This window comes from Nomia melanderi, chromosome 14, assembly GCF_051020985.1.
Source record: "Nomia melanderi isolate GNS246 chromosome 14, iyNomMela1, whole genome shotgun sequence".
In the NCBI taxonomy this organism is placed as follows: Eukaryota; Metazoa; Arthropoda; class Insecta; order Hymenoptera; family Halictidae; genus Nomia; species Nomia melanderi.
In genome coordinates this window covers 1,906,660-1,931,990 of record NC_135012.1, presented here as the reverse complement: position 1 = coordinate 1,931,990, position 25,331 = coordinate 1,906,660, and the positions used below count along the sequence as shown (strand labels likewise).

At 50.1% G+C, this 25,331-nt stretch overlaps 1 protein-coding gene and 1 long non-coding RNA gene across 8 annotated transcripts in view; one reads left to right on the top strand and one right to left on the bottom strand.

Moving 5' to 3' along the window:
- The window catches only part of Lar (tyrosine-protein phosphatase Lar), a 376,216-nt gene that overhangs the window by 72,305 nt on the left and 278,580 nt on the right, over nt 1-25,331 (top strand). For 2 of the 7 annotated variants that reach the window (XM_031981220.2, XM_031981210.2), the window contains exon 1: nt 24,916-25,142. The exons of 3 other annotated variants lie outside the window; for them this stretch is intronic. The gene's annotated coding sequence lies outside the window, so the exon portion shown is untranslated. 2 more of the 7 variants (XM_076373807.1, XM_031981227.2) reach the window with 1 other exon arrangement.
- LOC143175281 (uncharacterized) overlaps nt 1-25,331 on the bottom strand; it is a 58,527-nt gene that overhangs the window by 32,917 nt on the left and 279 nt on the right. The window lies entirely within an intron of this gene.

Genomic DNA, 25,331 nt, shown 5'->3' with positions numbered 1-25,331 from the left:
ATTTAGCTGGGTGAAATCGGGGTTATAATTGTACGGTGGCTCGTTTGAAGAAATATTTACCGGAAAAATAACCGAATGACAGAAACGAAATATACGGACCGCTTTCATCGGCGCGCTTTTGTCTTCTTTTGAAGATGCACTCGGCATACCACTACCTGCAATTCCGGATCCCTCACTTCTGATACCGAGATTGTGATCGCGGGACTCGTCGAAGCGCAAGAGGCTGACACGTTCACAGCTGCGAGTGTCGATAACCGCTTTTGAATTGCTCGGAAACAATTGCTGTATGGACGATGATCAGATATAAATATTTCAGTGTGAAGAACTGTGAAGAGGTTACTTTCAATATTTCTATCAATTTGTCGAAAGGACAAGCGACACGCATGCAACGGTCAAGATTTTCGTGTGAACGCGTTGCGAAACGATAGACGGCCCGAGAGTCCCGCGCGAGCGGAGTCGACGCAAGCGCGCGGGAACGGGGATCTTCGGCGAACGCCGGCGGAAAAAGTGAACGTAATTTCGATTACTTTAGGGAAACGGCGCTCGCGGAGATCAAACGGCGGCGAACGCGCGCCGCGGCTTGCCCCGCTCGGAGGAAAGTTGTATCGAGTTCGAGAGACGGAGGCGGCGGGGTCGAAAGTTTCGCCGGATATTCTATATTTCACACTCTGCTGCTCGAATTTCAAAGTTCGGTAACCAAGCCATTATTACTGGCGAACGGAAGTTCGGGGCCCGCGCCGTGGTAAACATGATTTACCATATTCAACGTAGCGCCTAACGAAATAAAGGATATTCGATTTCACGAGGAACTCGTATAATAAAGCGGCCGGCCGGTGCAGCGGATCTGGTAAAAGTGCGGAAATTCGACATACGGGAACGTAAGTTCTTACCAGAGTGGCGACGTGTCGGTGACGTGTCTGGTATCAACGTGTCACCCGCTGACGAAGCCAACTGCAACGCCAGCGATACCTTCCTGCTGGGATCGTTCCACCGAAAGAAGCTGCAACGACCGTAAGAATCGCGGAAACCGCGAATAATGTGTGGAAACGTTGAGTGGCTCGTTGATTAAAAATTTCCGATGAAGTATCGGGGAATGGTTAACAAGAGCGGAGAGTATCGGACGATTGGATAGTGGAGACGGACGCGTTAATGATGAAACCATCGATAAAAATGGAGGTAGAGCTTAGCAAGCATCGCGAACATTGATAAGAAGGTTCAATTTCCAGAAACGAAGAATTGTTGGTGCATTCCGATGATCATTCAGGCAGGGTTTCTCTCGTATCAGTGTGTTATATGTTAAAGTTAATTATTAGCTATGTTCAAGTTAAGATTATTTTTCCAAAAGAATAAATTTTACGAAGAATTCAACAACGAAGGTTAGCGGAGCGAATTGTGGTCTATTAAACTCATGATACATTAACGTAGCATCAATTATCGAGTGAAGCTAGTCGGAGGATGAGTGTTTGATGTCTCTTCAGATAGGACTACTATATTTCGATGACCTGGGAGAAACAGCAACGGAAGAGCATAAGAATCGCGAAAAACCGCGAATACCATGCGAAAACCGGCGAGTGGCTCGTTGATTAAAAATCCCCGATGAAGCGTCGAGGAACGATCAATGGCAGAAGAGGGTAGCGGCCGATTGAATAGCGGCGACGGACGTGTTAATGATGAAAACATCGATAAACGGGCAGATGGAGTTCAGCGAGCCAGCGGAAACGATACGGCCGGTCCGAGAGCCGGAGCGGCGCGGCGCGGCGCGTTAACGTTGGAAAGTTACGTAGCAGCGTTTCCATCGGCGCCGATAGAAATGTTTCCGAGCGGTGTATACAGAGCCGGGAGTGGTTCGAAAACGGAATTCGATTTTCTGAAAACTTAACGCGGGGGATAGGTTCGCCGCTGATACGCGAAGGAGAGCCGTGGCCGATAACGGTAATGCTCGCGAACGATCCGCTATTGGCTAGTCGGTTCTACCAGCCTCGTCCGGTTTACATCGGCTCTAAAGCGAGCACGAGGTAGCTGCGGCTGCCGAGAGATCGAATCTGAATGACGTTTCGAACACTGGACGAACGGCAATCCGGCGCGCAACGATAAAACAGAGCGGATACAAAATCGAGTGAAACGGCGCGGCGAGACGGGTATCGTTTTTGTTTGACGAATAGCTCTTTAGTTCGATGGTATCGATCCGGGGCGTCGTTGAACGCGGAAGAATGTTTGGGGAAAGCCCTGGCGGTGAAGAGGGGCGAGGATTAGCGACGCGGGGGCGAGAGGCCGATCGAACGGGAAAAGCTGCAACTGTTTACGAGCTCGTACCGCCGATATACACGCGGAGGTGATGCGCCCGTACTGGCGCAACGGAGCTGCCGGAGCGAGAAACTGCGGGGAAAAGAATAAAACGGGGGCGAGCGTCGGGTGAAAGAGAGCCGGCCGACCAACGGGAACGCGGCGGAAGCAGCGCCGTGGCTAGCAATTGCTCCGGGTAAAAGCGATCGAGACGATAGGAGCGATCGCGAAATAAAATTTTGGCGAGTCCCGTCTCGTACGGACGCATATGGCACGGCAACGTGGCTGCTTTCGCAGTTCGCACGTTCATACGCGCGCGTATCCTTCCACTTTTACCCCCCGCGGCAGACTATACACGTGCAACCCTCCCGTCCTGTATGTATGTACGTAGGTAGCTACATTTTATCGACTTTCTTGTGCCATCGGCTCTCTGGACGCGAACGCGCCGCGCTGCTTCTCTTTATCTTCTTCTTCTTCTACTTCTCCGCTTCTTCTCTGTATCATTTTGTAACTCTCTTGTCGCTTCGGGGGATGAAAAAGTGTGGAGCCCCGCTCGGAATTATTTGAATAACTCGCGATGTTTGGACGAGTGAGACTTTTAATGGAGTGCCGGTCGATATGGCTGGTTGGAAGTTTCTTACTTTTTAATTACCGACAGATTGAGAGTGTTAAATGTCTGAGATTGTTTTTAACAATTCACGACTCGCTTATGTAAGTGGAAAGTATTTTACCGTTGGATATAAACAGAAACCGGAAAGTGGTTGCTCGAATATGGAACCACTCGGGGGATGGTCGTTATCATCGATAATACGTTTTACAGGATGAAACGATGACTACAACCTCTTAACGGCTGAATCGAATAAGACGCTCCGCTGGAATATAAACACGATTAAACCAGAACAAAGTATCTTCAAACGCCCGAAGTACCTTCCAACTCGCAATTACACAGGGATTTCGGAAACACTGTGTGTACGCCGTCCGCCGGATCAATATGGAGAGAAAGTAGCTTGAACGGACGCGAGGCGAACAAAGCAGCGAGCCGGGGCAGGCCAGCAACGACCGGCGAGAAAATCGAATGTCCGCGACGTTGCGGTAACGCGGAGCGGAAAAAAGCGCAACGGGAATATCGAGAGGTTGCTCGGAACTCGAGCCAGGTTCTCCTGTGTGCAAACGCACGGTGGCGAGGGAAACTGACGGGTAACCGACGGATAAGCCGTCGTGGAGACGCGTCGTCGTCTGAAAAGGCCCGGGGATTCGGCGCGTAATTACCGCTCGCTTCACGAACCACCCGTTTTATTCGAGGACTAAGGCTCGACACACACTACCAGTCCGCGAAAAATTCGATCGTCATCTGCTATTTTCGAGAAACGAAGATGATTGAACCTAGATCAATCCGGGATTCATAACGCAAACACGCGCATTGCGAAGCTAAATATGTAAAGCGATTTGCAACAAGATACGGTGATTGTTGGAAGACAGTGGACACAAAGATGAAAGAATTCTGCGAATCTAATCTGGTTTCTTGATATTTCTAGTTTTTCTAAATTTCAGTGGAAGAAATAACATTTTATGTTCAAGGATTTACTTGTTCCTTCGTTTATTCTAAATTAGAAGGCCCTCCGTTTACAGCTTCTGAATGTCCTGAATAATAAGTATACATTAAAAAACATTAATTTTCTCCATTTTTGGACTTCACCTAGCTTCTGAGCGACTCATACAAATGATTCCGAAATGGTGACCGATTTTCCTATTTCCGGATACGTAACGTAGGAAAGAAAAACGAAGAATTAAAAGTGAAACACATAAACTTGATTCCACCCCATCGATCGATAGGCACTTCCAGGCAGCGAATCTTATCGCGATCGCCGCAGCTGGTGCTCAAACAGCGAAACAACAGTAGAGTATTCACAGACTTGACCGATAGTGTGTACCGTGCCTAATATTTCGCGAGCACGCGGCTGGGTTCGACGCATTGGCGCCGAGCAGCGATCCGTTTCTCACGCGGCGCCGCTGAATGCGCGCGTAGGAGATGCCGGGATACACCGATACGCCGCAACGAATAACCAAACGAGAGGGCGGCGGAGGGAGGGACGGAGGGATTTCGGTGCGGTATCGCGAGTGAAATTCCAGACCCGGCTGCCTGCGTGCACCAACTCGCCCATTATGCCGGCATTGTTCCGTCCTGTTCAGACTCGAACAGGGGCTGGCATTCCCCGACGATTTCCTATGGGATCCTCGATACCCCTTCATTTTCCGCGTCCGCCTGCCTCTTCCTATATCGACGCCGCTCCGCGAACTTCCGACGCATTGCTCTTTCCCCGTCCGAGATAAATAGCCGCTCGGAAACTTTCCTCCGCACTCCGGCCGTTCTTGCTTTTTTGCCTCTCTCCTCTTTATTCTTGACAACTTACACGAATTCCGACGGCCGGGCGCCGGCTCGCGAAGTACGACAAATATTTGCGCGCGAACTGCGGAATCCCGTGATCGCCAAAGAGAAAATTAGTTTCTCCATTGCTGCGCTCGCTTTCTCCGTCCGCGGTTGACTGTTTAAAGTATATTATTCGGGAACGAAAGAGGAACAAGGGAGGAAAAGAGAGTATGAGAGGAAGAGAGAGGGAGAGAGTCGAGGAAGCTCGGTTTATCGCGCAGAACGTAAAACGCGAGTCCGCAGGAGTCAACGATCGAAATTCTTTCGGGGGTAACCGCGGCTGCCGAACAAAAGCGATCGTAACCCAACGAAAACGCGGCCGGGCGTCGGTCGTTCCGTCGACCGAGCGTTGACCGAGGGCAACGAGGCTGCTACGAGCCACTTTGCCGGCTCTTTGGCCCGTCTCGGTTTCGAACGGCGTCGCTGGCAACTCGAACTAGTCCGAGATTTTACAGATTGTTATACCGTTCGTGTTCAAAGGAACGGGATCCCGGTCGCCCGCCGCCACGTCGCGACAAAGAAACAAGCAAAGCGGATTACCGGGAGTCGCGGGAACGTTCTTTCGAAGCCGCGACGATCGCGAGCACGCCGCGATAGCTTTGCGAACGTATAAACGGCAACGAAACAGAAGCGGCGCGGAAACATCGACTGTGAAATCATCCGCTGGTTGGAAGAGCGCGGAACACCGGGGCAAATCGTACACGGACGCGAAAACGAGACGAACGAAAGTGAAAGAGTCGGCGAACGGGGGCGGGGAAGCTCAGCGGATCAAAGGGAAAGATGCACGAGGAATGGAGCAGGGTAAAAACGGGACGTCAAATTGGTGGCGTACCCGAGAAAATTGCGTTTCGTCGATAATATCGGGGCGAGTTGATAACGGAGTGGCGGCGCAGGGTAAACGACCCCCTGCCGCTCGTCTCCCCCCTTCCCTCCGCGGCGTCTCTGGCATAGCGAGCTCGCGCGAGCCGGTGTCTCGTGTGCACGTGTACGCTGATGTATGCGCCGACGTGCAAGCCTGCTTTGCATTTTTACGGTGCACGTATAGAACGAACCGGTATAAAGCGATCTCTTCGTTTCGTGCGCGTGCGGACGGCGCTCGGCGCGAGGGGCGAACGGGCCCGTGATGTGTTGGGGGTACGACGCGCGGTGTAACGCGGTCGGTCTCGCGTGTTCCACGGGAATCGAGGAAAATATCTGCGCGGGGCCAATGGAATTTCCCCTGTGCTACCAACGTGCCGCCCCGGCCGAGGCCATGTTTCAACAGCAATGCTCCGCTCGCATTTATCAATAGACGATACTTATTTTCGACGGGACACGTGACGACGGCTACACCCGCGTTAAACGCGCGACCACGCTACCCGCGACGAACAACCGATCCATCTACGATGCCCGGCGCACGGATGAATAACGGGGGTCGGTACGATAAGAATTTATTGTCGCGAATTGCGCGCTTTGAAACTTAGAACTGCGGCGAGGTCATCTTTGCAGTTTTCTGTAGATGATAGTTTGCGTCTTAAATCGGGGGATGATTTTGTTGACCTTTGCAGACTGGACGGTTCGGAGATAATTATACCGATAGTTGTTTGAAATTGTCAGCACATTTCTGTCTACGCACAGATTCTTCGCAGGATACATAGAATGTTCTATCAATTGTGTTCGCTAGACGCATATGTGAGTTCATCGGTTAGATTGCTGGTCTACGTTTAGATGATTCGGACAAGGTTCGAACGATGGAAAGTCCGAGTTACTATGAGCAAGTCGTAGAATCTTTATCTTCGACGAATCTTTAGCGAATTCTTATCTGTAGCCCACTCGAATAGCGACTGGTTATCCAACGAGGATGAGAACGACGTCGACGCCGACGACGACTCCGCCGGCCGGATCGATTCGCCAATGGAAAATGAGTTATCGCTCTACATTGTGTATACCTATCGTGTCGCGGAGACGCGCGTGCGTTTCCATGATCGATGCGGTTGGAATTTATCAATGCCGCGTCAAAGTCGCATTTTTCCGTGGGATTCCTGTTCCTGCTGCTCCTCCCGCCGAGCCGTTATCGGGTGAAATTGAAAAAGTCGAGAAACGCTGAAAATACTCGGGACAGGCGCGGAGAATTCGTCGCGGAATTCCACGGATAAGTAAGTAGACGAGGGGAATCCGGGCGATAGGGATCGTTCGATTTACGGTTAATTTCGGTCTGGTTCAACCTTATCCGTCTCATTCGAACCTTCGTTACTCGATGATATGCAGCCTAAAATAACCGATCAGACATATTTATACAACTAATCTGAGAATGGGGTTTCAATTAATTGACACTACCCTAAAATAAAATTATTCACTCCTATTTCTGCATGGCAAAATATAATTACTACTTTACTGTCACTTAAGGTAGAAATTGAATTCTTATCTCACAAATATTCGAACTATGAAGACGTTTTTGCGACAGATTTTCAATTACATTTCTGCACAGATACAAAACCAGGAGATCGATCCTCAACAATTATTCTAATTTTGACTAGAAATTCAAATAAATCATTGTTTACTATTAACATCTTAATCAGTAACAAGGAACGCTCGAGCACCTATTACCCAATTCTTCTAACTCCAATTTAAGATCCATCGAGTCCCTCGCACTCACTGTTAAACGGCGGCGCGAAAGCGCAAGGCGAGGAGCGGCGGACGTAAAATTAGAATCGGAGGTATGCATTAGAAACAGGAGCATGAATGAATCATGCAGTCGCTGGAGGAAAAGCGAGGCAGACGGGAACGGGGACGACAGGAGCGCGCACGGAAAATATCTAATTCGTCGTCTATCTACGTTTCGGGCTATTTTAAACCGTTCCCGGGTATTCGCGGCCGCTTTTATGCGCCGATTCTGCGGCTTTTATTTCTTCCCCGCGTTTTGTCGTTCCCTTTTTCCAACTGTGCACCTTGTTGCGGTGGATATTCCGGCGGGCCGCCCTTCTCGCTCCCCCGCCGCGCCGTCCCTCGAACAAAACCTCGCTTCCGTTGTCGGTGCTGTACCGAATCCCGTTCCGCAACAGCCCAGAATTCCCTGCATCCCTGTCGCGTCACCGGAACCTCTGGCACACAGCGTGCCACCGCCCCCCGCGCCGCGTCCCTTCGCCCCGCGCGTTGTCTCTGTGCGTTCAGTCTTGGCTAGACTTTGCAGGACCCCCCGGTGACGGTCGTGCTTTTGTTTCGAATTAACATTAGGAGGTTTCCACGTCAGAGAATTTATGCGGTCGCGCGAATAAGCTGGCTCTCGCCGCCCCTCGTGCCCGCGTCGCCGTGTAGAAACAACGAATTCCTGCCCGGCGAGTTCAGTTTGCTCGCGGGGATCGACTGTGCGCGCCGTTGCGTAACCCCGCTAATTGCCGGGAGAGATAAGAGGGAACGGCGGTCGAACGGGTCGCGACATCGACGGAGGTTTTAAGGGGAGCCTCTTTCAACCCGGAACACTGGAATTCTTCGGATTTTTCTGTTGGAATTCTGAGAGTCAGGTTATTGAGATTCCAATTGACTCGATTCCGTTTGCGTAGCGCGAAACTTTCTTTCGCTGTTTCTCGGAGAAACGTGTTATCCCTTTAATCCGTAGCGCTTCACTGGATTATTGTAATCTGCCTGAAATTTCAATTATTCTTATAGTATCTCTAGTGAAAATGGAAAAATGTTATAACGTATCTTAGACGCTTCCTTCTCCTTTCTAACACGAAGTCTTCGTTTATAGCAAATGCAATGATCTTAAAGTAGTTTCTTTAAATTAGAATATTGTATACTATCGATGGTTCCGTAGCACGGCGTGCAAAGAGTTAATTGAAGAAGAATTCGGAGGATCGATATGAAGCGTTCGGTAGTTTCAGTGTTCAAGTATTATGCAAAATCTACCGCGAGGTGAATCGTATATGAAACCGAGTACCAGGGAAAGAGGACCGTGCGCTGATCGAAGTGAAAAAATGGAGGTACTCCAATCGCAAGGGTTAATCGACTGGAATCCTCATCGGTGACGAGATTGTCAGACGATCGTTATTTGCCAGGAAAAATTCACGCTCGTCCGGCGTGCGTACGGATTTACGGGCGCCGATAAATCTTTGCTTATTTCAAATTATACTCCATAACTTTCATTACCTTCCGCGCGCGTGATGAATCGTCCGGGCGGCGTTGCAACGATACGCGTGAACACGGTGACGAATTATTCGCGACGACCCTGCGTTGGATATTAGCGGGTCCTTCCCATTCGCGCGCGCGCCGCGAACAATTACCGATTTGGGTCGCGCCGATGGAAAAACGGCGACGCGGCCGGCAGAAGTTCCCTCGTCGGGTTTCCGTCCCCTCGAACAACCTGCCGAGTTATGGCCGATCCTTCTCTGTTATTCCAGCGGGCCATTCGTTTTCTACATTGCGCTATTTCTGCGAATATCACGGAGTAGCATGTCTGACCCGTGACGCGGTCGTTCCACTGGCTGCGACGTCAGCGGGCAGCCCCTTTCTGTTGGGCTCGTTTATCCTTTCGTTCGCACGGATTTAGCGCGAAGTGGCACTTGTAGATTTGAATCCTGATTCTTGAATAATATAGAATATTTTCGAAACGAAGTAATATTAGGTACACCGTCGTTTTAAGGGGGAAATATCCAATTACGGTTGGCGACTTTAGATTCTGAGACGTGGATTTTGTATCGGCAATATTAACAAGTAGACAGAGGCGACAATTAATATTACACATTTTCCAATAACTCCGAAAAATAATATAGAATATTTTCCAAATGAAGGTATATTCAGTACACCGCCGTTTTACGATGAAAATATCCAATTACGGTTAACGACTTTAGATTCTGAGACGTGGATTTTGTATCGGTAATATTAACAAGTGCAAACAAGCGAGAATCAGTATTATACATTTTTCTATAGCCCCGAAAACTGTCTGCTCCCGTTTCACGAGTAAATCCTCGTGACAGATCAAACGACTCGAGTACAGAGAGCACCGGAATCGCTGAAACAAGAGGCGAAGACAAATAACAGAACTGTCCATTTCCAAATATCGTTGATTGTTCATAAATGTGTCCCAGTCTCGGCTCGTTAGAGAAGCCGGCAAGTGAATTTTTGGCGGGATATTGCGGAATGTCTGTTGCGCATCGATGCATCGCGTTCGGCGCGATTCCGGCGGCGCCTTTGTCAGAGCGCGCAGCCCGTAACCCTCTCCCGGAAACATTTCGCGAAATATCACGGAACGAGGTCAAACTGGATATAACTAGGAGAGTCGAATCATACCGAGCGAGTCGAAGAGCTCCGCAGGATCGCACACACGGCCCGCAAGACCCCGCGATCAAAGGTACTTAATACTCGTGGATTGCATTTAACCGAGAGTGCTCGAGATCCCGGCCGTGACGTCCCCGCGAAAGCGAATAATACCGCCGGGGGAATAAATATTCGTAGTACTTACCGCTTTAATTAAACAAATGCATGAGTGTCGCGCCGTTCAGGATCGTGGCCGATTTTAAGGTCGTGACGGCACAAAGACGCGCCCGCGCTTCTTCATGGCGGCCTCTGTAACGCGGGAATTGAAAAACGGGATCGAGTGTGCGGATCTCGAGTGGTCAACGCCCGGTGAAATTACAACGAAAGATCTTTGTCCCCGTTAATGGACGCTCGCCTCTTCAAATCGATCCGCGCGTTGCCGATCCGCGCGTTTAATTCGGTGTTTCGACGTTCAATACCCCCGAACCACTCTCCGATGACGCGTCCCGAGTGCCGGCCGCGCGCGGCTTGCTCGTCACGAGTGCGTGACCGTTCGCGAGCCTGCGTTCTATGCGAACTTACCAGCGAACGGTCGCGATACACGGTTTTCCCCTCGATCGCGGCGAAACGATTCGCGCGAAAACAGACCCGAACGAGATACCGCCGGGACAAAAGGGAGGAAAGGGGATGGGACGGCGGCCGGGCGAATCTCATCCTAGTTTCCGGGAAGACGGGCGAAAGGAAAGACGGGAAAATGCAGAAAACCGGGGGATAGGAAGTTGGCAATATCGTCCACGAGGATCCCGATTTTGTACGGTGACGCGACACCGTAGGCAATCTCGGGAGCTGGTTCACGTTGACGAGAACTTTGCCGTCCGGTTCATCGGCCACAAAGGATCGAATCTTTCTCGCGCGCGAGATCCGAGATTGCGGAGAGAAAGGGATTCGCCGGAAAGCAGGAAACCTTTCTGGGAGGGACGCCACACCGAACACCCTGTGCCCGTGATCGCGATAGTTTACGACGCGTATTTAACCCAACAGAGACCGGACGTGCCCCGTGATCGACAAAGTCTCACCGTTCGATCCATTCGGGTTTCCCATCAATTTGTTGCGCACACTTTCCGAGATACATACTTCGCAACACCGCGGACTGAATCATTAGCACCGTATCGGGCTTCCGATAAAGCTTTTAGATTCAGCTGAATTAATGTTGAAATTATTCAGTTGCTATCAGTTGGAGGAAAATACACGTTGAATACTTAATTCCTGTTTCCTAGCAGGGACGCTAATTATTAATAAACTAACCTCGGTCGAGGAACGAGACTAGCCGTCAGATATTAAACGTTCGGACGATGTTTTCCAAGCGCCGAGATTCGGTGAAGTTTAAAGGTATCGGGATTCTCAAAACTGCGTGGAGAAGATAGAAAGGGGTTCGTTGTGCAGCGTTCGGAACTCTCGAAATCTCGCGGTACATATTTCGCCGTGAGAACAACGGCGACTGTGCCGCGTGCGTCCCGGAGATAAAGCGAACGTTAAAAAGCAACCGAGCGAGAGACGAACGACCGAATGTGTAGTTCGGATTTGTGGATACGGGAATGCAAGAAAAGGGCGTACCGTGGAAGCGTAGGTGAGGCGCAGGAGGCGGCGTGGCAATCGAGCAAGCCAACAGTCATAATCGCAGCTTAGAATGCATGGAATAATTGCGCGCGTGCATTGCGCCGTAGGCGGCTTAAACGCTGCGGCAATCATAAAATATAATTTCTTCGGGGCCGGCTTATTACGCCCGGCTGTCCTCCCCGTACCGTCGCGCCCACGCTCCCGCCACGATTCTTCCATTTTTCCCGTCCTTTTTCGTTTTCGTTTCGTTTCACTTCTTTTTCCCGTCTTTCTCGCGTTCTCTCCTACTTCTCTCTCTCGTTTCTTTCTCTTTTTTTTCCTTTTTCGAGGGAGGTTTCGCCATTAGGTAGTTTGCACCGCGGCGAAACTGGCAATGGCGCGGCGAAATACCGCGGAAAAAAGGGCTGAGCGCGAGGGAAGGGTAGTCCGCGGCCCGGGGCTGTACACAATGTACGTGTACACGCGTTACGCGGCTTCCTGTTCCTCGCGTGAGCACCGAATGCACGCCGCCTTCTGTAATAAACCACGGATAAACGCCGCTCGCGCTCTTCTTCGCGTTGTTTTTCATCCGCCGCTTCTTAACGAAGCCTTTTCACCGGGGGCCACTCGCGAACAATTGGCTGGAGCTTATCGCGAACACGTATCGTCGGTCGAAAGTTTCTCGCCGTGTTTTTATTTAGGTTTCGATCGCGTCGCCGGCGTATCGGGGAATTTTGGAATCGAGAGAAGGTTGCTTCGGAAGCTGCGAAATTTTCTTCTAGAATTCTTCTTTTCGTTTCCCGTTTCGCGACGACTTTTTATTTTTCAATCGCGTCGTAGTGCATCGAGGAATTTCCAGAGAGCAGAAATATTACTTCGGCAGCTGGGAAATGTTCTGTTTCACTCGAACGTACGGTCGCTGCAACGTATGCCAATGAATTTTCCCCTTTAACCGGCCCTCCGTTAATTACGGATCCACCTGTATTTTTTCCCCGATCGAGCCCTAATATGCGTTTGAACGCGCAGCTCGTTAAGTTAACAAGCGAGAGCTTCGGCTGTTTCGAAAAATGTCGATGGGAACAGGGACGCGTGTTTGTTTGCGAGAGCTGTCGCGTTTATTTGTCGGAATTACACGGGAAAATTCAAACGTCATATCGAAATTAAGAAAAATAAATACGTAATGCAGCGAAGTATCGCGGCGAGCATTAACAGAGGCGAAACGGGCACGCGTGGAAAAACAATTTTTCCATCGCGACGGGTCGTCGTTCGTTAACGAACGAAATATTTCCAGCGGTTTCCGCAAGTTCCGTGAGGACCACGAAGTTTCGACGCCGCGCGACCTAATTGCCGTGGAACGACCGCGGTCGAATACTAAAGAACGCGAATCTTTACGACGCCCGTGACAATTTGCCAGTCGGTCCGGCCGGTTTGTTGACCCAGCGGAACTGCTATCTTAACGGGACACCGGCGGGAGGAGAACGCTGGCTCTGTTCGGCAAATTTTATCAATTTCACTATTTCCTGGCTCCGGTCCAGCGGCGAGAAACGACGGCGGCGCCCCTCCGTTTCTCCCATCCCCTCGCCCAGGGAATCAGATCTATCGAGCTAAGAGTTTCTTCGCGCTTCCACGTCGATTCGATTCCCCCGAATTACGCTGCGATACCATTTCATTTACACGTATCGACGACGCTTCCCCGGCCGCGCAGATTCGATTTCCCCGGTAGGCGATCGCGTTCATTCGCGCGAGCTGCGACGGATAAGTTGATCGAACGCAATCAGCCAGGCTCTCCTTTTCTCCGGGCGTCCCGCGTTATAAGGAATCCGACGAATCGCAGCCGCGCGGCAAGTCTCGGACGAACTGGGTCGCGCGCGCGTTCCGCGGCGCGATTCCGGATTCGCGGCAGATAAAAGACCGGGCTTTCACGGTCCGCGATAGAAATAACGAGGCTGGGACGCGTCCTAACACGAGCCGCGTCGAAACGACGCATCGAAAATCCATATTCCGACGAACGCCCTTCGGCGTCCCGTTCTAAATATTTAATCGAAGCGCAGGGGCGGCGACACGAAAGGATTTAGGAGAGTTGACGCGCAAATTATAATTCGCAGACTGTTTGCCGTGGTCCCGGTAAACGGGGAAACAAGGCAAGGTCGTCGCTTCTCTTTTCTTCTCGTCGCCGTCGGAGGGAATTTTATTAGGCAGATTTTTCCAGATTTTCCCCGTCGCTCTTTCCCTTTGAAAAGGGACCGGGCTGAAGCCTCCGCGCAGACAAGCTTCGGCAGCCAATATCTTGGAGTGCGACTTAGCGCTGATCCCTCCTTTATATCCGGCGAATTTAAATAATGGAGGCTGCGCTAATTCGCCGCCAGTGGTGGCCAACTAAGCGATAACTCGCCGGCCCGGAAAAAATCTCGTTCGGGATGAAGATTCTCCCGCGGCGGCCGAGTATACGGCTTAACTGACAAACAAAGAGACGCCCGTAGGGAAAAGTCTTGACGTCTGCTCAGGGTCGCGGCGAGTTTCACCGGGAAAAATACGTTTCCCCGTTCCACCGGAGTTTCGGTGAGGCCTATGGCGTCGAATTTCCCATTTAATTCGGCAGTCGCGCGTTCCACCGTACGTTAAACGCGGAATAACAGGAAGCCCGGGGAATGGTCGGCGAGGCTTGAAACGGATACGGAACAGATGGCGGCTCGATCCAACTGCTGTAACTCGTTATACGCTGCGGTCATAGCCTCCCCTTGTGATTACCTGCGCGAGCAAACTCGGACTTCTAGCTGAGTTTCTCATTATCGCGAGCCGCGGGCCCGCGTAACCCTGAACTTTAATCGGGAACCCATCGTTCGCCAGGTCTTTTTATTAACCCGGACTCCCGGCGTCCGCCTCCTCCGATCTCGATTAAAATTCGTCGCGAATAACGGATAGTGGAAACTAGGGGCTGCGAAAATCGCGGCGGTCCGACGGGGCGCCGATAAACCGAACGGATTCACCGGGCCGCATTTGCATAGCGTCTATCTGTCTATTAAGCAGCCGGGAGTCGTAAGATTTATCGGAGAAGAGAAGAGAGTCCAGGAGATCTATTTGCGGATACTTGGCGAGCAAAGGCGGGGGTGGAGGGGTCTGAAGATGGCGGATGGAAGCGATGGCCGGACTAAAAAAGTAACGAAGTCCAAAATGTTTTTCCCCTGCCGGACCCGTCGAGTGCTCAATATCTATGCTAATCCGGTCTACCGTTTCTTCGACGCTACTCGGCCGCTGCACTCCTCCGCGTCACTCGTGTCTCTTATCTTTTCTTCTCGCGTTCCGCCGTCGTTTCCCCGTGGCCGTAGTTAAACGGACGGCGCTACCGAAACACCGTACAAAGTAGATTTGCGGCTCGAATTTCCATGATCCCTCGAATATACGTGAGCACTTCTAGGAGAGCGCTTGATGGCTAAGGGATTCGGCTGATCGATCGGTTTTCATTTTTTCTCAGCCAGCTTTCTGTTGCCCTTATTTTCTAATTCTTGATATTTTCCATCACTGATTTTTGGCTAGAATTTCCATGATCCCTCGAATGTACGCGAGTGCTTGTAGGAGAGTGTTTGATAGTCAAGAGATTCCGCTGATCGATCGGTTTTCATTTATTTTCAATCAGTTTTCTAGTGGTTTTATTTTCTAATCCTGAATATTTTCCATTATTGATTTGCTGTCAAATATAGTTACACCTAACTAACGAAGACTATAAAACTCTAAACTAGAAAAACACTTTTTGCCCTTATCACGTTCCGTTATACGTTCAGTCATCTACCAGCTATACGTACCCACGTATCGATGCTGCTAATTTTTTGATCGGAAAAGCGGGATGGAAGAAGCCAGAAATTAATTGTATCGAGATCGGAACGACCGCGATCCCCGGAATGTTATGCGAGAACTGATAACCGCATTCCATGTTACTCGCGGTATTTTTAAAGCGGCTGCGATGCGCTATTGATTTTAATTATTGAAAATACGATGGGAATTTAGAAGACTTCGCGGTGGCGGGTCGGCTAATTCTTTTCCGGGAGGGCAAAGTTAATTCGAACGGGGATTGGAACGAACATAATTTCTCGAGTGTTACACCGACCGCGGACAATACGTTGCACATTACTGTTTACTGTACCAACGAAGTCTTCTTTTCTTCGTAAACGTTTGCTTTTCACCGGCGGATATTATTACTCGGCTTCCGCAAACGTTTATGTATCGGTGAATTACAGACGGTGTATCCACCGCGAAACCGTACCACTCGATAGAATCTTTCGCCGCGGAAGAGAGTTTTTCTTGGCCGTGCGCGAAACGAGAAAATTTAACATCGAATCTATCGGCGCTTTCCGAGCGCTGCGCCGTTACGCAGAAAAACTTTCGATAATCGGGAACAGTGGTCGATGTTCCACGTATCGCGGCGTTTCCGTTCGTTATGCGTTCCCAAAAATCGTAGAACTTCGAGGATTCGACGCGTCGGCCGTCGAGTCGGCTTCCATCGGAATTCCATGGACTCGAAGCAATTCCCTTGATAAAACAGACATTTTCCCGGCAATATTTTCCGCCGTCCCGTTAACCCTCTCCAATTTTGTAAATCCGATAGAATTCCGTTTACCCGACACGTCAGAGCGAAAATGAATGTTTAAGTCTGCACAGCGTATCCCGTCGCACGAATTCGAACGACACGCCGATCAAAGCGACGAGGTCGGCGACAAAAACACCGTCATCGATCCTCGCAACAGTACTTTCACCTTTCGACTGGGTTTCTCTGATCCAACGGTTCGCCTCGCTCATCGACTCGCCACCCCTGCCGTGCCGCATTAGTCCTAATCTAATCTTCTATTCGCCGTTTCCGTTATCAGCGTCAACAGTACAATGGAAGGCTGATTAAAGCCCCGCGAGCTGCGCCGCTATATCGAAAGCCAGGCCTCGGCGAACGTTGCCGCGATTATTCCTCCGTTTTCGACTGCGAATCGGAACACCGGCGATTACCAGGCCAGCGACAGTCCGTCAAAAGTGCTAGGATTAAAGAAATTAATACCGCTACATTGACCGAGCTAACAATCAAATAAATCCTCGAATTCGTTTCTATCGTGACAATGTTCAAAAACACAAGAAATACGGTACACGCATAATTTACGGTAGAATATGGCGAGATCATCTTTCTCCAACATTGCAAAGAATCCAGCGCGAGTACGCTCGCTGGCAAAAGAGAGCACAAAAAATGAGCGCAATGAAACGTTTCCGGCGGAAACGAGGTACAATTTACAAGACTAATTTTGATCGACAATTACAAACGACGATTGCCCGGCTCTTTCATTCTTTTTTTCTGCGGGCCGTGTATGGCGCAGCAATTTTCGAAAACTGTCGGGTCAGGCGCGTTTGGGATTTCCGGTATTAATCGCGGGCGCAATTGCATCCGCCGCTTTCACCCTGCCCCGCGCCGATCGCCCTTCCGCCCCCGTGCACCGTGACTCTTCTCGTCCTTCTCGTTCTTCCGCATCGCGAAGCGAGAGCGATCATTAGCGCGGATGCCCCGCAAATCATTAATACGATTACTCTGTAGCATAACAGTGCGTGAAACGTATCGCCGCGCGTATTCGGCTGGCCATTTGGGGTGGCGGAGGAGCAGCGGCGCGGGAACCGACGAAGGGAATAAACACTAATGAGATTTTTTGGACGATCGCGCGGCCGCGAACGCCGCAGTCGAATCGATGTCAAAAACCCGGCTCGCGTGGGGGGCCCCGGTTTCGAGGAAACAAATGGATTTCGCTTCCGAAGGAGGTTAATCGATAACAACCTTTCCCTTGCTCGTTCAATTTAAACGTTCCGCGGACGACGGATGATGGGAACTCCGTTCCACCGGCGTCGTCTTCGAGCGAGTCGAGTGGCGAGCACGGAAATAATAGTGTACCCGAGAATAATTGACACGATTTTCGAGGGGACAATTTAAATGTGTTACGAGCCGGCGTCGAGTGAAAGTCGACGTTTCTGAATTACCAATGTGACACTGTGGTGCGACAGTTCGGAAGCCTTTAATGACGACACCGCGATCACAGGGAAGTCCACGGAACGCGAAGATGCGTGAAACTGATAGAGTTTGCCGGTCAAATACGACTAATTACGGGTGTATAGACACGGCACAGTTTGTCGGTACGGTGTATCGAAAGTATGTCAATCATTCGCGGACGTATGATACACGGGGAATGGATTTGAAAGAAGCATGCGGGACCGCGCGTAATCACGTTGCCGATAATTACGTTTCGGCCGGCCGTTTGTCGGTTAGATACAGTCGCCGCGCGAAGAATCGCTTTAGAACAATCGTTACGCGCCGCTAATCAATTACCGACCTCGTCAGCTATACAATTACGCGTGTCCCGGGACGATGAAGCCTTCGAATTCGTCGGTTAATCTGATATCCGTCCGTTGAACAGCCTTAGGTGGAAGTCGGTGTTAATTACCGCGGGCGTAGGGGCGAGGGAAAGCGGATCAAGAATCGACGAACGTTGTCTCGCGAACGAGTTCCGCAGCGAAATTTAACGATGCACTTTACGTACAAGCGGTGGATCCCGTTTCGAAGTAATTCCGCTGGCTGGCGGTCCGATTAACGTTTTAATCCGATTACCAAAGTTTACTCGAACTCGCGCAAAGGATCGCCGCCCGGGAAGAAAACGTCGAGATTCGGTAATACGAGAGAAATTTTCCGTCGAGACGTCTGGATTTCCGCCTTCCACCGGCGAGTCTCAGTGTCTCGGCTAATTAATCCGCTAAATTAGTAGGTCGGGGTGGAGCGAGTGTAGTCAGCGAAGCGGGGAGACCACGAGTACCGAAAAGGCCGACCCCGCTTCGCCCGTTGTCGGTGCGCGCGGTTGTACCGTATCCCCGTTGAGACTCGGTCGTCCCGAATATTTGTGCCTCCAGGGCAAATCGCCCTAAGTCACATGTTTCCCATTTTCAGGTGCGTACCGCGGTTACACCCCGGCGCCGCATAATTGCTACGCCCACTCATCCATCCTCCAAATATGCTGCTTCGGAAACGAAAAATTCACTTTCCTTTGAAATATTGCTCGAACCTTCGTGAAAGCTTGACAAAAGCTCCATTAAATATTTGAACCGTCTACAAAGAAAAATCATCAACGAAACACGAACTATCCCCATTGAGCATTCCTAACTAAACGTTAAAAAAGGATTAACCGCCCATTTCCCGTCCCCGACAGCCTTAACTCACTTTCCAATCACAAGTTTCGCGCTCAAAGCGGACGGTCATTAACAATAATTCGTTCCCCTCAATTAGGAAATGAAATTTTCAATCCAGAAATTAAACGCCGCCCGTCGCGCTGCGACTGCAAAGGGTTAATCTCGGCCGGGGTATAAATTGAAACTTTCCGCGAATTCGCGGCCTGCGGCTACAATGTCACGTGAAAATTAAAGGGGGGAGTTTTGTAGCCGGCGAGTTCCGTGAAAACGCGTAACCGAATGCATTAATGTTTCCGTTGTTCGGTGCTCGCGATTCCGCGTACCGTTCGCGGCTCCGACGCAACGTCGTCTCATAATGGAGCGCGGCATTGCTTCCGTCGCTTCCGGAACGCGTCCCCTTCGCGCGTCGGGGTCGAATGGAGAAGGTGACGGTAAAACGTCGCTACAATAACCGGATAGAGAGGAACGACGCGACGCGGCGCGCCTCTAGGCGGGATACCGAGAGCTTAGGCTTGCCTAACCCCGATTTCGCTGGGGCTCTGTATGTGTGTCGTGACGTCACGTGCGTTCAACACCCTCGCGTGGTGGTCATCGATCTACCACCACCACCCCTGTCGCACACCCTCGGACGACGAAGGCGTAACACGAGCCACCGAGCATCCATTCCGAGCGCCGGAATGGATACGCTACACACGACTCTTTCTCTCTCTCTCTCTCTCTCTCTCTCTCTCCTTCTTTCTCTCTCTCTTTCCCTGGCCTCTCTTTCGATCCGTTACAAAAATCTCACGCGATCCTGTCCTGTCTCGTTTCACCTGCGGCCACGTACCGTGCCAGTTAGCTTCTCGAGCAAGATACGTGACAAACATTCGAGAATTATGCCCGTACGTAGACCACGATCCGCTCGGAGGGCGGTGTCCCCCGTATTCCTCGCGAATATCATTGGGAAACGATCCCGGACTACCTTTGTGCGATGCACAGGGAAAAAAGGAAACATTTTACGCCCCGATCCGGAATCGTGTACCGCGATTCTCCACGGTGCTTCGGCCGGGAAGAGTACTTCTACTTTCGCGCGAAACTTTCTTCTCCCGTTTCTGTCTCGGAACTTGGTCGAACTCGTGGAACAACGTTACACGAACATCCGGGAAAAAGTTCTCCACCTCTTCCTTATCCCTCTCTATCCACCCGTATCTACTAGTCTTTCCCTTACCCTCGCACGCTCGATCGCGCGTGGCTACAAATACCGCGCGCACGGAATTGAGATAAACACACGGACGTGTCTGGTAGGAACCGACTCGCGAGCCACCGCTCTCCGAGCCGTTGATTACAGGCATCGACGCCGGTTCTTCGTTTTCATCTCGTTCCGTCGCGGTTGTACGTATTTTCGATCGCTCGTCCAGCGACAGGGAAACCTTTGACCGACAACGGAGATTCAGGAGGACTTTCGGAATTGAAGAAAACTCCGGTGAACTCGTTGCGTTCGAAGATGAGCAACGGCAGACGAACGATTCCGCGTGTACATCTCTGATTTCACTCACTTTCGGGAATCGGAGGTAAACTTCCATTCGTTCCGCGATCACGTAGTCCAGTTATTTCATCGATGTAAAGAATTCTTGGGAGTTCGCCGTTGCGGATCCAGCGATCTGGATACTTTACCGATACGAGGCGCCGCCATGAATTCTCAAAGAGGCTACGAATGCACGCGCTCTCTTTCCGTTTGCCGGATCCTCCGTGCCCATCTCTCCGCGATCCCTCTATAAAAATTAAAAAGGAGAAACGTCCGGTCGCGGAGTCGCGCCGGGGAAGTCTGCACACGAAAGTTCGATTAATCGAGAGAGACCGAGGCTCGGTTCCTGCGCTGTCGTTCACGGGGAATCGTCGGGGCTTAGACCGGAAATTTTGATCGCAGTTCCGACGTGAACCGTGTTTTCTTATTTGTAATAACCCCGGTAGTCTGGAACAACTTCGCCGAAGGAGCGTCTATCGTCGAAGTTGCGAGCGTTAAAGCCTCTATTCCTCGGCGTCTAAACACCTTCTAACTGGCGTGGGCGAGCATGTGTTCGGAAATTTGGCACCGTTCTTCAACTCGTTGAGAATCTCGCCGCACTGGGCCCCCGTCTGGGTGTACGCAACCCACGAACATAGGGCGAACTCTCGCGAACGTTGCGTAATACTCGCGCGATTATACCGGTAACGTTTCTCGAATATCGCTGGCAATTGAAACACATTGTCTGCAGAACTTCGCCGCCGGTTGTACTAATTGAATTTTCGTGTTGAATTTCCTTTGCCCCGCGAACACTGCGGACAATCGATTCACTTGGAATAACGAATCCTCTTCCATCGGCGGATCGTTTCCCGTTTGTACGTTTCAAGCTCCGAGAGAGCTCGGGATCGCGAGGGTTTTGTAAGGTGGAAAGAAAACGTGGCCCCTTTTCGACGGCGTTGCGGGAAAGCAAACGATCGTTTCCTACCAATAATCCGCTTTAATAGATCGAAAGATCTCTTTTCTAACGGTTGCAAATGGAACGTCTGATCCAGGGCAATTTTATTCGTATGTAAATGATAAATGTTATGATAAATGGGGCTGACTTGAGTTTCAATCAGGAGGAAATCAATCAAGTTCTATTTTTATACTCGCTAATTCGAATTAGTTTGGATGTTTGAATTATTCTCTGGATTCGAATGTTACTTGTTACTATTCATATTTGTAATTTGAACTCTACATCGAATACCTACTAAGTTTCAATTATCCACGGTGCATTCATTTCGAAAGAATTCAAATTTCATTCGAATTAATTTCTTCCTAGTAGAATATCCGAGAAAGTTCGAATACATTTGAAAATTCTTCAAATTTAATTTTGGAAAGTACCATTCGAAGAAATACCAAAGAAACTATCCAACTGAAATTTGGATATATGACAAAATTCGATAGAAAAAGTTGAAAAACTTATGTCATGGGGAATCGAACCTACGCTCTCGAGATTCGTAGATCATACTTCAGCGACCGTCACCACGCAACTTCCTTATTTATTCTACTCTCGTAACTCCTGTTAAACAGACCGAAGGGTCCTAATCTTGCGTTACTTACAATATACTTCAACCCGTCCCTAATAACGAGACAGGATACGTCCCGTCTAGATCCCGTACGTCTTGTCGCGTGCATCGATTGCCTCGGCGGCGGGAAAGAAAGAAAAACGTTGAGCGGAGGATGCTCGCCGAGAGAGAAAAGCAAGCGGCGGAGAGGGAAACGAGCCAAACAAACTGCCCGGAAGGAGTCTAAAGAACCGTTCGAGATTAAGAATCGACGGGAACTCGTTCGTAATCGCATCTGGGCTTTTGCGATCGATTTACGTCGAATTTCCAGGAAGGTTCCATGGCTTACCCAAAGATTTATCCCGTGGGAAATCAGTTAGTTTCGTTCGTTTGAACGAAACTCGTGGCGATCGGGGAAGGTAAGGCGGGCCGGGCCGGGCCAGGCCTCTCGAACAGCCCCGAATAATCGGTCACCGAACCGTTAAGGTCGATAGCCGATGGTCTACGAAATTTATGTGCACACTTTTCCCCCTCGGGTCTCCGTGGAATAAAACGGGGACCTCGTTTTCATTCGTTTCCATCTTCGCGGCCGCGCCCACGGTCCTTTATAAATTCTTATCATTTTAAGGGAAGCGCGATCGGAATCCGTGCGTGGCTACAATCCGTTTCCGGAGCAACGCGCCGTGCAGGAATTCTATTATAAAATGGAAGTCGAGGCGAGGGTGGCCGCGTGCATTGCCGGTCACGGCTCGGAAGATGCAACTGCTAATGAAAAGTGAAGCGGAAACAACGGTTTATAACCGCGGCGTTTACGTTCGCGAGTTACGTTCGGGCTTCGTATCGTTGTTTAAATAATTCATTGCAACGCCGTTTAGCGGCGGGGATTCCGTATGATGTTACATTATGTAGATATTCCAATATTCGCGTGATACCGCGATATCGGTATTGCGCGGAACAATCTCGAAAATCATCAATACCTCATGAGATAGACCCCGAAAAAAAACCACTTGCCGCATTGTTTTGTTGTATCTGCATAACGTACGTACGTACGTCGAATAATGTATATGGGCTGATGTGTGTACATGTGCACGTGTACGTATTGGATGAGACATGCAACGTTATGTACGCAATCATATCGACCTGCATGCCGAATGCACGCGAGCCCGACATGCTCGCACAACAAAACGTTTTCTACGTGCGCGTAGCCCGTTACAGACCGCAACAAATTCCGTTCGTACTAGTTTTCGGGGCCGCGCTTTTTCGAATTTCGCCGATGCGGATCGCGCGGTCCGCCGGCCACGAAAAATGGGAATTCTATGCGTCCAGCAGAAGCGAGAGGGCCTGTCGGGGGCGTCGAAAAAAACAAAACGTCTGAAAGCTTCCGCCGTATCGGCCCACGCTGGCGCAAAAGTTCGCCAAGTAATCAGAAACATGGAAAGAGACCGCTCCACGTTACACTCGCGTTTATGCGAGTTTCAAACTCCACCCCCGTCGGCTACCCTCGCGCCGCCCTTCCGTTGTACCGTTGCCGTCGTCGCCGGCATCGTCGTCGTCGTCTACAAGCAGAAATGAAAACACATCCGCGAGCGCAGTTTCTCGCAGTTTCTGACCGGGCTCTTCGTATGAATTATTAGCCAAACTCGCGCGCTCCTGCTGCAACCGGAGTTATTTTTCATTCATTCGGTCCGTATTTTAATTTCAAAGAAACCTTGATACGAATATACGCGAGGCTCCGTTTGATTTCGGGAAGGGTTTTCCGTGGGACGCGCTGCATCCGGGGATGCATCTCATTATAATATTCATAGAAATGCCGGTGCGCGCGCGCGCGCGGCAGCGAGCGTTTCCGAAGGAACGGAAAGTACAGCGAGAGAAACAGGTAGTATCGGGGGCTACCGGGCCGAAACTGTTGACAGTAATTAACCGTGCTATGCGAGACTGAAACAGAAGCCCGGAAGTCACCAAACTTCGTTTGAGAGTTCGTTAAGGAAGTTAGCTGCTTTCGTATGGCGGCGGGATAACCAAACTCACGTAACGACTCTTAACGCGATGGTCGCCGCATAACGAACGCAAAATTCTCGACTCGAAGAACACGTATCCCGGCGATGCTCACAATTTGTTGCACGCGACATCTGACATACGTAGTGCGTCAGGAACTTACAATTAGTTTGATGCACGAGCCTCGTTCGAAGTTAGCATCGGGCCTCCTCGAACGCCGAGGCCCGACAAAATGGCCGTCCTTTAAGCGGCGCACGCCAGGCCGGCTCGGAAATTACAGAAAACTACCGGCCGTTGAACGCAGAGTCATTTTCTAGTGCGTGCAATATGCACCCGGTAGAGGGAAAAAAAATATGTATGCAATTATAAACGAAATTGATTTCGTTCTGTGGCGTTTCAACGCATGGGTCTCGACGCCCGTTACATTTGAAATGTAATGTGAGTGAAATTTAAATCGCGTACATTCGACGAATAAATGAAATTCATTATTGCTCTTTGTTTGTAAGATGAATTCATTGTCCACAAATATGCGGGAAATAAAATGGGAAAGTCGCATTTGTTCGATAAAACTGACGTCGGCCGTGCGCAACTTGTCGTGGCGTTTGATTGCACTTTATATGCATGAGATAATTGGCAAAGGAATTTCAAAAAAATTGTACAGAAACTGCTGTCGACACTTTCCCGATGAAACAATGATGGATTTTTAAATGTTCTCTCCTTTTTTTTAATATCGGCGAATCCAAATTCCGGACATGTAGCGACGTTATCAGCCAAACAGACACGCACTTGTCTTGTACAATTGAATTTCAATTGACAAATTTCATTCCAGTATTATCGATCTCTTTCCCTCCATGCTTTATTACCTACTTGATTCCCTTGCATTATACAATATTCATCTATTACTTTCAAATATACAATCAATTAAACACACAATCTCAAAACATTAAACTTCCCAACAATCAACTACCCATCATCGCTACTTCCCTTTCACACATATATACATCTTATTTTTTAAATATCCACTTAACCCTTTCAATTTAAAGCCTACCAGCGCCATCTCCCATCGTCTCGTCGCACCGTCCGAATCTCGCGCCACGATACCTCGAAATTCAGTTTACTTCTCGCGGGTAATCGAGCGTTTACGAGGCACGCCGAGAGATGTCGCGAAGGTTCGAGCGAAGGCAACATGGCCGCCCAGTGTTAACACCGCTATGGCGAGTTTCTTGTCAGTTTCTTAATTGTTGCCTTTTTTATACACTTTACACGAGTCTTTTTTCTAAGATCAGTGCGTATCGTACGAGCACAGTGCACCATGGTTAACGATGTCACGTCGCCGAGCGTTTATTGACGTCCCGAACGCGACACCGTGAACGCGAAAATCGTGGTAAGTGTTTTGCTCGTGTCGTGCGTAATCGTTTGTTCTGCCTTTCCACCGTCGCCCTCCAAACAAGGGGCCAATCAATTTGTTTACACGGCGTGCTGAATTAATCGCGCATCGCCGGCTGTGCAACGGACGTCGTGAACCGTGAGTTTCGTCGGAACGCGTAGAGTACCGTGTGCGGGACACGGGGAA